Source organism: Amblyomma maculatum, chromosome 5, assembly GCF_055883805.1.
Source record: "Amblyomma maculatum isolate TAMU_Amacu chromosome 5, ASM5588380v1, whole genome shotgun sequence".
Lineage (NCBI taxonomy): Eukaryota > Metazoa > Arthropoda > Arachnida > Ixodida > Ixodidae > Amblyomma > Amblyomma maculatum.
Window position 1 is genome coordinate 48,166,118 of NC_139348.1, and position 15,199 is coordinate 48,181,316.

The 15,199-nt window shown below is 42.2% G+C and overlaps 1 long non-coding RNA gene across 1 annotated transcript; it reads left to right on the top strand.

Moving 5' to 3' along the window:
- The first annotated feature begins 3,550 nt into the window (after nucleotides 1–3,550).
- Nucleotides 3,551–5,432, top strand: LOC146188262 (uncharacterized). The gene is made up of 3 exons (XR_014707501.1): nucleotides 3,551–3,772; nucleotides 3,854–4,038; nucleotides 4,137–5,432. It is a non-coding gene; the product is annotated as an uncharacterized LOC146188262 (long non-coding RNA).
- Nucleotides 5,433–15,199: the final 9,767 nt, after the last annotated feature.

The window sequence follows — 15,199 nt, forward strand, 5'->3', positions numbered from 1 at the left end:
GCTGCAGTAGTGGAGCAACATGTGGCTTTTCTGTGCTCTTGTTAAGCAGCAAACTTTTAAATCTAGAGTAGCACTAAGATCTTGATAGCTGAGCTTGTTTTGCAAGTTTTACCTTGAGATTGCCACAGCCTTCTCAAATCACTTTGCTAAATCAAGGTTCTGAAGACATGAGCATAGTCTCTGCTAGGTACTAAACTGTAGCCTCCCCCACAGCCATGGTTCAACAAACGTGGCACAAGCTGTATATAAATACATTGCAGTATAGTGAGCGTTCATTAATGTATACAGGCACTTAATATTAAAAAATGGCTTTAATTCACACTCCACACACGCACCTGGTTTGAGATAGCCTGCATTGGAACATGCGCTGCTTTACGGATGACATTGCCTTCACCTGTATTGCTGGGCCAGTCTGCAGCCACGATTGCTGCAGGTCGTGGAACTAAAGTTTCTCTTATTTTACAAAAGTAAAACTTCAGGGACCCAACAAACATAAGGCATTTATTCTGTTGACAGCATAACCTAACTGTTTAACAAATTTCGTGATAGTATAAGAGCTAACAACAGTGGTGACATCAAATAAACACATTTGTTCAAACACTGCAAACAACATTCGCGGACAAAACAAAATAAAGATCAGAGCAAGTTAAGTAGAAAAAGATTTAGTTGTTTGTGAAAGGCACACAGGGTAGGCAAATATTGAAAATCATTATGAAGACTATTCTATAGGTTAGTTGCGCTAAATTCTAGTGTGTTATTGGGGTCTATAAGTGGGAGGAGGAGCCTGGTAGTAGACCTGTTGGTGTGTGGTGAGTGACGAAAGAGGTACAGTTGTTAAATTCTATGTGTTGTGAATGGTTTGGTAAATTAGGGAAGCAATGTTGAATATGTGACCACATTGTATTATTCTGCATATTTAGGTACATTTAATGTGTATGTAATGTAAATAACATGCCTCGGTACACGCTGCAAACATTTTGCTGCATCATGCAGCAAATGTGATGCGTGACACCTATAGGCGTGAGCAGGGGGGCGGTCGCCACCGCTAAACCTCTAAGGGGGGCACCAAGTCCGCCCCCATACCTTACTCTGTCAGACTTGTGCCGTCATTTTTAAAATTGCAGGGCTATGGCCAGGCAGATTTTTTTACTGTATTGGTGGCTGAGGACCCGTGCTGTTGCGTTCCAAGTCGCCTTTTCCTCAGGAGACTCAATTAGGAGCCATTGTGAGAAGTGCGTCGTCGAATAATTTTCTCTTCTTCATCCAATGCAAAGCTTACTTTGTTTCTTTAGTGTAGCATATTTTGTATGGATTGCTATTCCATCACGTCAGAATAACTGTTTTATAACCATCCCTCATCTTCGCGCTGTGTTTTGGCTGTAAGTGTCTTTGATAGAGGGTCGTTGCAGTGAAACTTGCCCCCCTAATGCACAAACCTGCACATGCCTGCGATAGCAGCTATTTTCATCTTCATTACACCAGCATATTTTTATTGTTGTTGCGCTTGCACATTCACTTTTGGTGCAGAGGTTGGCAGCTTCTCACCATCGCTCGCTGCTGGATAATAGGGATATTCTTGTCTACTGCGCCTTGATAAAAGGTGATTATAAAATAGTCATTTCACTTGTAATTTCTTTTTCTACAGGACATGCCACAAGACACACTCCCTAACAATAGCTCCTTACTTCACTCGCAATAAGTGCTTCAAGCATTCTTTCTTTCCCAGGATTATGACTGAATGGAATAAACTAGACAGTGAGACTGTTCCACTGCCATGTGTAAACTTTTTTTGCTCACACCTCAATCTGTAACGTTTTGTCTTATTACAATCATCTATTTGCGATGACTTATTTTGTTTGTTTTTTGAATTTTACTGAAATTTATATCCTTGTTTTCGTTGCCTATGTTACTGTGAATAATGCTGTATTATTGGGGGGTACGGGGGGGGGGGGGGGAGGGACGGTTGAAAGTAGGGCGAGTTGAATCTTGTTCAAAACAGATGCTGTATCTCACCCTGCTAAAATCCCGCATGGGATTGCAGCATTTATAAATAAATTAATAAGAAATGAGCCGAGCAGATTGAGAAATAGGAGTGTGATCACTATTCTCAATTTCCACATTCAAACACCTCATAGAATATGTGGGTATGTGGATTGCATTATTCGGGTTATCTTATACAAATGGAATCAATACGCTCAGAAAAGAAAGAAGAGAGATAACATACCCTAAAGAATTTGGCTCGGGTAATAATGGATAAGCCTCTCACCTTGAAACTACACAAAATTTCTTTCTTGCCCCTAACAGTTGATCGCAGTCGCAAGTGAATGCGCAACACATGCTGGAGAATAAATTTTTTTTCGCCACCAACCTTCCCATCAATTGAGCAAGCGGAACAAACTTTTGCCCAGTGATGGCACCTGCTGAATCCACGTCTTCGCGCCGTTTTACCTTGCGTAGTATAACAAGTTTGAGTTATTCAATGTGTACGTGTAGAGATGCACATGCAATGATGAGCGGGAGCAAATATGCGAGCGCAGCTCGCTAATTCCGCGTGAGCTTTTCAGCGCGCGCACATACCCTCCGAAACCTGTTCCCCGAGAGGCTACTGGGCGTCGCAGCTTCCGGCTTTTCTCCGCTGGCCGCCGTCTCCGGACAGGGCCGGCCGGCACAAACGCTCCCGGACTTCCCGAAGGAAGGGAAGAAGAAGCGCGCGGCGGGGTGCGAGCAAACAAGATCTACCCCACCCGGGCCTTTTGTATTCGACCCTTCCTTTCGGCGGATCCCTTCCCTTTCGGGCGAGTTTATTTTATTTTGCGTGCTTTTTTTCACTGAACTTGTTTCCCTGACTGGCAAATAAACGTTAGTGGGCCAAAAATGGCTGTCTTGTACTTCTCCGTACCTGTCCGGCTGCGTTCGGCTTGAAACAGTCGATGTCTCTCTTCGGCGATTCTTCATCGCCGTGTGAATATGCGAGTTCGTGAGCGGGGGCGAGTTGCCCATCTTGTGGCGTTGTGCACCTCCTCTCCACACCGATACCGCTTAAGCACGCGCACAAAAAAAAAATTAAAAAAAAAAAGTAAAGGGTCTCAAAAGCCACTGGTCGTTCGCTTTTCGTCCGGTTCCGCAATCCTGCGGTCCGCGCGTTTTTTTGTCCCCTTGAGGACCTGGTACGGATGGGGTGCTTCGATGCGCGCATCGTTGTGCGATTTTTTTGCCGACTGCCGGCCAGCCGCGGACAGTTCCAGGGTCTCGATTGGCGCCAGGGTTGCCAGGTCCAAAAAACGAAAAGCCGCCACAAAAATGGGAAAAGTAGCCAGAAAGTAGCCAACCAGAGGAAGAGCAATAAAAAGTAGCCAAAAAGGAGCCATGGGGCCATGCATGGGGCAGTAAATAGAGAAGCGTTTAGGGGTAGATCGGCTGGAAACGCTGATTGGTGGACACGCTGCGGCCTGGCGTGACGTTTTTTGCGTCGGGCTGAATGCTTAACCGGACGTGACGTAGTCAAAAACTGGGTTTGCTTGTCTTTTTTCGTCCCTAGACGCTCTAGGGAATCGCTAGGAGCCCCCGCTCTGGCAACGCGCGCGATTCCGGCATTCGGTTCGTGGATCTCGCTGCTGCATGACACCGGCGCGTTCGGTCACCGAGGTGCTCGACGATGGCGGGCCTGCGCGTTTACGTCAATGCGCTTTCGGCACGCCGATCCGTGCTGTACGTTGGGCGGAATGACGTTGATAATGGCGACGACCTGCGGGAGATCGCAAGCACCGTCAAGGTAAGTATAAATTGCGCAGAATTCTCTCATTTTGCTTATTTATAAGTACTGTGTCGCTTGTCTCTCCCCACGTGCTTCCAGGACCTCGTGCAGCAGCAGCTCGTGGCATGGACGCTCCTCGTGTTCAAAAAAAAAAAAAAAAAAAAAAAAAAATCGGCCACGGCTATGGAGACCTCCACGAAAACATCCGCCGTCGGCAACTAAGCGCTGCCTGACTGCTATGCTGAGGCGCACGTCTGCCGTGCGCATTCTCAACCCTGATTGAGGTACAAGAACGCAGATTTCTTTGTCGAAGGTTTTGTAATATGTTGCGCATTCATCAAATCGCTATGTTCATAATGCAACTTTTTCTACTCTTTTACAGCACCGTTTCCTGTATGCTGCGAAGAGACCGAGGATTTTCTTTGTACGCAGCAGCCCATGTCAGGGATCGCGGCATCGATCAGCTCTCCAAGATCATCGCCGCAACCCTCGTAAATGTCTACAGTAGAAGCATCGCGACAGCATCCAGGGCAGCATATAACCATGGCACTGTGTACGACGTAGTGCACCGCTGTTGACGGTGCACGGCAAAGGGCCACGGACGAGTGCAGGGCGTTGTGTTCGCCACGCCGTCACGTCGCTGCGCATCCAAACGGCCCTTTTCAGGGCCGCCCCAATGTTTCCTGGCAGACCGCAGACCTGCACCTCCCGTACTCCTCTTCCCTCTCTACGTTGCACGTGGCTTCGTATCAATCGTCGCGGCCACCAAAATAACTTGCGCGCTAGGCCTCTTTACCAGGCTATACGTAAATACACGCATGCTTAATCGTGTCAAATTTGATTTAATAAAGTGCTACAGTGCTTATTACCTGCTTCCCTCACGCATTCTTCCGAGTCTTCGTGCAGCAGCTGCAGAACACGTGGCAAGCGTCACTCTACTGCCGCGACGAACGCTAACTAAGTATTCTGCGGCTTTGTTCAGCGATGTTAATTGAAGTATCGACATTTTATATAACAACTGCATAATCGTCTTGAATATTGCTTCATAAAGTACTGTACTGCTTAATTCTCACTTACCTCGTGCATTCCACAGCTGCTGCAGCTAGCACTTGGCCAGCGTCGTTCTCTCCAGTGCTGCAGAGACCACAAACTAGGCCTCGCGATAGGCTACAATATACACCGCGGCTTTGTGCCGCTGTGTATTTTTTTTTTTTTATAAATGCATCACATTTCGAAGGTTATAGTCGCCATCCAAGGATCACTTAACTCGAGAGCACGGGAAAAGGCAGAAGTGTACGCACCTGGATTCGATGCCATGTACAACGCCGTTTTTTTTTTTTATTTTTTTTTTCACGAAAGCATCCTACGCGCTAGGCGTCCTAGACAAGGTTCAAGTGCAGTGTGCCTTTGTATAGTAACCATGTATGGGGTGAGCAGTTGCCATGTTTTCAGTTCACTTTTGTTGGCTGTTTCTTAAATAAAAATGGTCTCTGTGTCTGTCACTGTGTCTAAAGAGCTGCTCTAGCCGAACCACGTACGTAGCGATGGATTGAACCGCGGCAGTATGGCTTTGTTCCAAGTTTAACAAAACAGTTGAGGCCAAATCAAAATCGGAAATGACCATTTCCAACTGGATATTGGCCCCCAGTCAACAATTTGGAGTCCAATTCAATGGCAACAGTTCAGCTCTGTGCCAATTCATTTCGTACAATTAAGGGAGTCGAAATTATGGAAATGGCATGCATTTGTGAACATCAAACATGCTTCACATCCAATTAACATGTCATGCAATGCTAATATAAAAGCTCAATATTCTATCGGGGAACTCTATGAAATCTGCTAGAGCATGGAGCACACGTTCGTAGAGATATTTTTTTTAATTACCAGCACTCGCAAAGGTATTGAAAATAATTGAATCAAGTCCCATTCAAGGAATCAGATGAACAGTAACAAATCATCCTTTATATATTTTGTTTAGTACCTCAATGAAGAGTATTAGGCACACTTTTGCTGAATTTGTACATAAATGACATAATTCATATTGACAACAGTGCTCAGCTCATCATGTATGCTGATAATAGTGTGTTTATTACTGGCTTTGATCTCAATGAGACTGTTTTACATTGAAATTATTTACTTGAAAAATCGTTTGCCTGGTCCAATTTCATGAAGAAATAAACACAGAAAAACTATTTTATTTTGAGTATGAAATAAGAAAATGATGTAAGAGATGGCTACCGATCTATAATAAAAATATTGACCTTGTAGAAACTCGCATAAGTCTTGTGTGATTTTTTTTCATTTGAGATAGGAAATTCATATAAACAACACTGCAAAAAAAAAAAAAAAAAGATTTCTTCAATGAGTGAGCTTTACCTTGATGTGGTACTGTCCTTGCCTTTAATTATGCAAGTCCCCACAGATAAGGTATTGCAGTTTTATGTGGGCAAGCACCACAAGAGCATATATCAATAAAATGATAATTCTCAGTAAATTAAATGTGTGTTTCTTACATAACAGATATTGACTGCCGGTTTACGACATGACACCTCCGTGCAGAATACAGTATAATTATCTTTAACTATGAATGCCACTTGTTGCATGTTTCCTATTTTTCTTGGCGGGACAATAAAAGCTTTCTTTGCTCGATGGCACTGCTGCAATTTAGAGCCACTCCGTTTTTAACTCAAAACTCCAACCTCTGGTTTCTCCCGCACTTTCACACTTGGTGCAACCTGCAATCAATAAAACACAATCTAATGGTCTCACTGAATGAACTTAAACAGGTATTGCTGAAATTGTGAAAACAGCTATGAATACACTTTTTAGGGTTGTAAAATCAGAAATGTTGCAAAGTTAAAGAGCACTGCAGAATCTGCATTGGAGCAATGCAAAAGAACGGATGCTACTGCAACATTACATCACCCTCCGTCGATTGACACCACTCATTAACCTCCACCACTTCTCAATTACTCACAACTGCTGCGGACAGAAATCTGTGAAATCTGTGCGTTTGCCAGCGCTGTGTTAATGTATTTTATGTTATCACTTATACTACTTGAGAATTCATTTAGTGTTCTATCAGTGTGTTGTGTTACCTTGCTAACAAGTTTCCTTATATCTTCTTTGCATGTGTTATTGTATGTAGTTGTATCCCCCCTACAATAATGCCTCATGGGCGCTGTAGGTACTTACAATAAATAAACATAGCGAAGTAATACTTTCGCATTAATAGATCTTCTAGACATAGGGTCTCTAATTCTTGCACTTTTTTTTAAATAATGTGTAAATTTTTTTATCCTACTCTGCAGCTACTCCTTTGTAAATGGGTCCAGGACCTAAGTGCATGAGTTGCTCTCTGAAACATTTAATTTAGCTCTCGAGACTATCTAATATGCTCGAATTGAAATCATTGACTCCAGATTGGACATTGAAATTAGTTGCAAAATTTTTAACTGCAAAGCCTATTGAAATCTAATATGTTTGGGTGTATTTTTACTAGGGAGCAAAATGCACCAGCTTCCTTTAACATCTTAGCCAGCGCACACACAATGCATCATTGAAATGTAGTTTGAATTCCAGTTTCACCATGCATAACAATTGTCCATTCAGTTTGGATGTTCATTAGGAATATCAATTCTAATCCGTAAGATGACCATAACTTAGCAGCCCATAATAAAAATAAATTGCTTCTTTATAGAGAGTTAAAACTATGCAGTTGGGACTAAGTACTTATTCCAGCTGGGAGGTCATCTGGAAACTGGAAGACATTTGATTATGGAAATTCAATTAGGACTAAAAATTCGAATTGGAAAGAATGAAAAGATGCCTAAATGGAATGAGGGCTTCTAGAGAAAGTGTAAATTCTGGAAACTCAATTGGATAATACAAGACTCTTTAGCAGGATCTAGAACACATCTTTTACAAATGAACACTTGAAACTTAGAGCACTGGCTGATGCTCACCGCCGCAGCTCTCAGAATAACTGACAGCATGGGCAAAACTACAGTAGGTGTTAGTGCAGTATACACCAGTGTTGTCACTGCGAAGTGAAGAGCCACAAAGCAGAGGACTGCCATCCTTACTACTGCCAATATAAAAGTCCTTCTCAGAGCCACCCCATTGTTTCCTGGCAGATCATGGGCCTTCAACTTCATTGTCATGTTTCCTCGTTTTTAGTCTTTTGTAGGATGTATTGGGCCTTCAGTGGTCTGTCATGCAACACTGCATGACTAATCCACTGAGTGCAAAGCCGTTAACCAACAGAGATATCTTTTCACTTCATGTGCGGCACACAAACATCATGCATAAAACAGGCCACATGTCACTATTCCATCTTTCTTTACACTTTCTTTCTTTAGCACACTCTAAAACCATTCCTGTAAAAAGCTAGAGCTTCTTTTACGCAAAGTGACATGGCAAGTATTGTAGCTTGAAACATTTTCAAAACGGAAAAATAAATGCATGAGGTGGCTCACAACCATTGTTTTTTTGTAAAATTGTGTTGCTTCATAGGCAGTAACTTGAACAACACTGACAACATTTCTACATTACTTTGAAACAACCCAGGCAAAAATCCTAACTGATGTAAATGGTTTAAGGAACAAACTTCCAGTTCATACCAGTTGGATAACAATGGATCCCTAACTGGAATTCAACTGGGATCAACATTCATGCGTATAAGGTACCCGTTGCATGCGAGCCTTGCTACCTGTTGATGGTTTACAACTCCGAAAGAACACAAAAACGAGGGCACAAGTGCAGATAAGGCGCATGTTTGCAGTCTCCATGACCGGTTGTATTCGTTCCTCTGTATCCCATGAAAGCACTCCATTTCTAACCCCCTATGGCGTAGGTCTGCGACATCCGGTGCAATGAACACACCTGAGCGCAATACCATCAACTACTTTGTCGTCAAGGCTTTCTTCGATTGGGGAAGTTCGTTTTTTGTATCGCACAACATTGTGCAAGCCGAGGCATTTTTTTTCCTTCATTTCTTAAGACTTCAACGTAACAAGCATACCCCACAACTGATAATAGCTATATTACGAGGGGCATATGTCATATTTTTTCTTTTCTTAAGAAAGGTGCATTTGTGAAGAATTAAGTAGAGGTTTTTGACAGATGAATTTCTAGATTGGGACCACTCAAATAAAAGGGCATATAAAAACCACAAGAATTGCAAACTTTGAGCATGTAGAAATACTTGGTAACACGTACAGTAACTAAAAAGTGGCAAACTGGCAGATGCGACCAGGATTATAACACGGTGCCATTGTGAACAATTTCGTTTACATCAGGCATAGCGCAGTGCCAGCAAAAGCCTTGAGAACTGGCCAATGTGCTGTATTGTAGTTCATATTTTTTATGCTTCCACAAACTCTCCATAAGGACTGTTGAAAGCTTTGAACATGCACAAGACAACTGCAATTACATCGGCCACAGTGACAAAGAATAAAGTAAATACGAACCAGCTAGAATGTTAGACTGAGCGTTCACATGCAAATATGGGCGTAGAAATGTCATTTGAGAAGTAAGCATGCTAATAGTGAAAGGACAACTCGAACACACAGAAGAGAACTGAAGTTACAAAAACAAACAAGCAGTCATAATTGAGGCCTTCAACAACTGCGCTGTAAAAGACAAATTTTGCAGAGGGACAAGTGCATAATTAATCCTGCCGCACAAATGAAATAAGCATACCCCTCGATCAATTATAGAAATCGCTTGTGTACAAAAAGTGGGAAACACTGAAGTCATCTTGCTTTGAGCAACTAATTTCAGATATTATAAATCTTGTTTTGAAAGCTGGTATTGATCTAAAGAGCATAAAGCAAAAAAAAAAGAAAAAAAAACCGACATGCCAACATTTTCATTTTCCGGTCTTTAAGTCTTCAAAGCTGCTACTCGATTTGTCAAAATCAATGTTTTTTGCCAGCTCACCTACGAGAGATGATAATGCCAGATCTGAAAGCGTCCACTGACCCATCATAGGTCCTCTTCCTCACAGGACACAGCCTCCTCCTCTCACAGGATACAACAGACACTCATATATTAGGAATAGTTGCAGGCTGGGAGAGGCTCTAGAAAATCTCAATCTGGGGAACTCCAATGCTGCCCAACCGTTGGCCTCTTCGAGTCCAATGCTTGCCACTTTAATTTGAGGTGTCTCCTCAGCCAAGGCATTTTGATGAAATGTGTTCTATCAGACAGCTTGTTGTAGAAGGATGTAAGCTTCGGAATACATACTTTAAGGCTTGAGAGGTCCCTCAGTAGAATAAAGAAATCTCTTCACTTCAGGACCAGATATTTCTGCGGCTTCTAAAATCGCTTTTGATTTAATGCAGAGCTCAGCATAAAATCTACCAGTGCAGTCAAGCATCGCCCCTTTTATTTTCTTCCTGCAATGAAAACCCTGAACCTCAGACACATTCTCCTACCATACTCTTTTTGAACTTCTGGTGCCTGTCTACTGATATTCTGAGCTCATTTGATTTTATGAATTTCTGCTCAATAGCCTTGCACACTGTGGCCACACATCATCTTTGAGAAAGAGCTTTAAATCATCCATCTTTGCCACTACTTTGTCAAGGTATAGGTGCTTTGTCTGCAAATGAAATTGTGCAGCATTTACTACTTCAGGTACTGCATGCTATAGGTGCAAGCAACATAAAAAAGCAATGGCACAGACTACGGTAGCCTCCTTGCAAATAAAAAAGGTACCAATGAGCAGTGATGCCTTGCTAACAGAATACATTTAGTCTCAAAGTGGTCTTCAGCAGCGGAGTGATAGTGGGGGTCGTCAGGTTTGATTTCATGATGGACTGACGTGTATCTCTCATTTTAACAATAACCTTCTCTTACAGCAACAAAAGAGAGAAAGCATTCTCTTGAGGAAAAGAACTTAAGGCCCACAGTATTGCAGCATGTGAATTGCCTTGCATATATTTCTCTAACTGCACTCTTTGCATTACCACCCTCTTCCCCCCCCCCCCCCCCATTCCCAGCCACGCTTTCCTGAGCACTGCACCCAGTGCAGTCCTCACACCCCTATAGGGCCCGCAAGGTTTCTAACCCCTCCTTTATGCTAAAAAAATGCCTTTTTATATCCTGAAAAGCAATCCCACAATGTCTGGACAGCCCGAAATTCAGCAAATACTCGTTTTACTCATCTTTGCACCTTAGTAATGTATAAGAAAGGGTTTTTTTTTTTTTTTTTTTTTTTGCTGTTGACATATTAGATGCATAAAAGGTGGCATATGCCCAGAAAATTTTGTTAAAAATTGGCTATAGTGCATGCTACCTTTCTCTTTCATAAGTTTTTTGCAAACTGAAGTGGTGGACCACATTAACTTATTTTTCATTGCATTATGCCATCATTGTGCAATTAAAAAAGTGTCCACTTAGATATATTCACAAGTGCTGTTTGATAAATAATTGTCTTTAAACTCTGAGGTTGTGTGAAAGAGATACTAAATGGAAGGAAAAATAGTGTAGCACATATATAACTTTAAATGTGTTTATAAGTGTAAGGTATAGCCAAATAGGAATGTAAAGAATTTCTGGACTGCAAGCAATCAATGTAACGAATGACAAACATTTACTCAAGGCAATGAAAGTTATTAAAGCATTTCAATGTTTTTATGAACAAAAATAAATGCAGCGTTTGAATATATAACAAACAAATTTGTGATGGCAGTCAGCAGTCTGTTTCAGGCTACAGGTCCAGTTAAAAATCACAATTGACACATATGACGGATGCAAAACTTGTTGCTGTGAAAGAAATGCAGAAGACGTAAGATGCTGCTTATTACATATTAGACATGCGAAGGCATGGCAAGCTGAAATGGTCCATGCGTTGCATTAGAACAAGCACTAAGTCATTAAAAGATGCATGCATCACATGGATCTCAATTTGACAGCAAACATATGCTGACACTTAGAAAACATACAATGCCATTACTCTTCATGTGATATATACGCTGCAATATTTTCATGTTTTCTAAAGGCTACGCACAGTTCTGTACTACTTAAAAAAACACATCTTATAATGCTCCTATAGTTACCCATATATAACATGACCTCCTTAGTAACAATGTAGTACAACATTTCTTCTTGTTGGCCTGAAATCCTGAGGCTGAATGATCTGAAATCCGGTTGTAATAATTGCGACTTTATGATATGCTCCATCAACTTTATTTGAGGTATGAAGGCATTATGCTCCAAGTGCAAGATGGGGATTTGCTTTATTAAACTTAATCTAAAACAAGCCCTGATCAATGTGAAATGACTTACATAGTTTTATAATAATCATAGCCCAAATGAGAATAGGGTATTCATTAGGCGCCTAATTGTTTTTAACAACAGGGTAACCAAAACAGTGAGAGGTCATCCTTTAATACTACAGCTTATTTAGTGTTTTTTTTCCTAATCAACATATCACTCCCAGCACCACAATTCTGACCTAAAAAATTTGTAGAGTCGAATGACCTAGTACGCATCTCTATTCCCTTTGTCCTCAAAGCTTTTTCTTTTTTTTGCCCCCTACAGTCATCGACTAGCTAGTTATTGCAGCTAGGATGTGCTTATAATAGCGCCGGCGCCACGGTGTTGCCGGCCCGCATCATTTGCATTCGCCGGCGCATTAGTTTGGAGTGAGGAAATTAGGCCCTTTTTAGCCAATAAGAGCGGTCACCGAGCGCATTTCTGGTTAAAACAATTCATAATGAACTATTTCGCTTAGAAAAAGACCGAATTATATCGGGACGCGTGGCAACGGGACGGACGACCGTTGCCGACAGCCTGCGCGCCTGAAAGACATCGCACCGAGAAAGCTATTTTGCAAGGAAACGTGTTGCAAATATACGAAATGTGCAGAAGAGCGGAATCACCGCAAACATGGTGTGCGGAAAATTCGCCCGGCCAGCCTACGAACAGGTCACACTGCGTTGGCGAACCTCGATTGTTTTTGTCGCCGAAAGGTCTCACACAGATCTAGATAAAGGAAAAGCAATTAAACTGTGATTTCCCCGGCAATTCGTGTGGTGCGACAAGCTGGTTCGGAAACCTCTTCGCGGCTCGAAGCGTGCATATGTTATTTGACGTCGCTGCCGTTTCCACAGTGTCCGCACTGCATGCAAGCTAGGCCTCGTGCCTCTCCCACCTCTCCGCCGACGGCCATCGACTAGGCAGCTGCCGTTTGCTTGCGGCGCGCCGCCGACACCGTGTCACCGTCGGCCATGCTGCCGCGCCCGGGCGCTCTGAAAAGCATGGGGAATCCAGGGACAGTCTAGGGAAAACACGTGCGCCCTACATCCGAACATGACATCATAAAATATCACGTGACCCATGACGTTGTTTGTGACGTCATATATGACGTCATACATTTTGGGCCAATCAGCGTTTCCAGCCGATCTACCCCTAAACGCTTGTGTAAATAGAGCGCTCACTGCAAAAAGACAACCAAAAACATTCGTTTAATAGTCGTTTTATTCCAACGCTAGTGAAGAAACAAATGCCAGTTGCGTCTTATAGCAACTAAATCACATAGAAAAGTTTTCCGAAAAAAAAAAAGCTGGCTGCGTAATACTGCGATATCATATAAACAGACATAAAACTAAACTGACCAGATAAACACACATGTTATCAGAAACTTCTCTGTGATGATTAGAAACAGTATAAAATGCATAAAATTATGTCCACGAAAATGTAAGTATAAAATGTTAGTGGAGTTGGACGTCTCAAACAATGGCTACAAAAGGAGAACACGACGAAACGAAACTGCAACCACTCAGGTGCGATTTTCAGGCCTGCCGTAAATAGTTGAGTTGACCTTCTCAATCATGGTTTGGGTTTATCAAGGATACGGCCAATGTGCAGGGGGTGTTCACATGATCACACACACTTCTTTTTGATCATGACTACTGGGCGTTGGACGGGAACCTTCGGTTTCTCAAGTATAATATTACATTATCGAGAGGCGTTTACCTTGCCTAGAGATATAGAAATCATTCTTTCATAGGTATACCAAGTATACTCGAAAGCTTTCTTGACACCAGTGCCTAATAATGTTCGGCGAATTGCGGTCAATGAATGGTTGTCCGCGCTCCTTGATCGCATTGAAAGTGTGCAACTGTTTTATTCAGTAAACAAACTAGAGTGCAAAAGCCACTTTCACACTGAGACAAACCTATGGACGGAAGATGCACTCATGACTAATTTATTGTCAGCGGGTGCACGCTAAATAAGACCTACTGCACGCAAATATGCACGGGCAAAGAAAAACATTTCGAAGCAGTTCGTGGTAAGCCTAGTTAGTGTGTTAGCTTTGTTGTGATGTTTATCTAAGTCTGGCTAGCTAGCATAATGCGTTTACACTTGCCCTTTGTTGGCCATCTATAATGCAAAATTTGGCTTCAAGTGCAGTTAAATAATTAGCACTAATTAATTCGGTTCGATAACTAGCACAACTCATTTGCATTCAACCTAAGCTTTCGAAAGGTATATGACTCGGTATATGAAAGGTATATGGTTTTGATTGCATATAGCTCACTAACGCTAATATGGATCGCTAATTCAGAGCGTTTGGATTCATCCTAAGCTTTTCAATGGTATGACTTGATAGTCTAGCTCAAAGTTAGGTTTTATACAAAATAAATATTTAACGCAGAATAATGAGGATCGCTAACTACCTGTTCGACATCGATGGCGGGAAAAAGATTTACCAGTGACTGACAGGTGCCCTCACTGTGACACTCCACCTGACGTCTGCGATGTGCATCACTTGTTGTGGACGTGTCTATCAACGACTCACATTAGGCAACGGATACTCATGAAGGTGGGCCTGCGGTGGAATCGCGATAGTGATTATGAGAAATAGACAATGGACAATCGCTATACTGCCAACCTTCTCGAATACATAAGCGCAACTGGACTTCACTCCTTCTTTTAACTTTCTATCTCCTGCATCCCATTCCCCCTTTCTCAACTTATGCTTTGTGGCAAACTCTTCAAAAAAAAAAAAACTACCACAGTCCCATTACACTTGGCCTAAGCTTAACGGTATATGACTCGATGCTGCAGTGCAAATTTGGGTTTCAAGTGCGGCTTACTAAATATCATTTAATTTGGCCCGTAGTTGGTCAAAATAAGTGTATATTTAAGTTTTAACCAATGATCCAAACTGAAGGTTTATCACGTGACATATACTATGCTTAGCCAAGATAGCTTGAAAGTAGCGAAACAGACTAAGCGGCCGCTTTGACTTTCTCTGATCTTAAAGTTCAAAACACCAGCCTGGGTCGTTCTCTCGTTTAGCGAAAAAATAAGAAAGTAGCGAAATTGACTAAGCGGCCGCTTTGACTTTCTCTGATCTTAAAGTTCAAAGCACCAGCCAGGGCCGTTTTCTCGTTTTGCAAAGTTTTACCGCGGTGACAGAGTTCACGC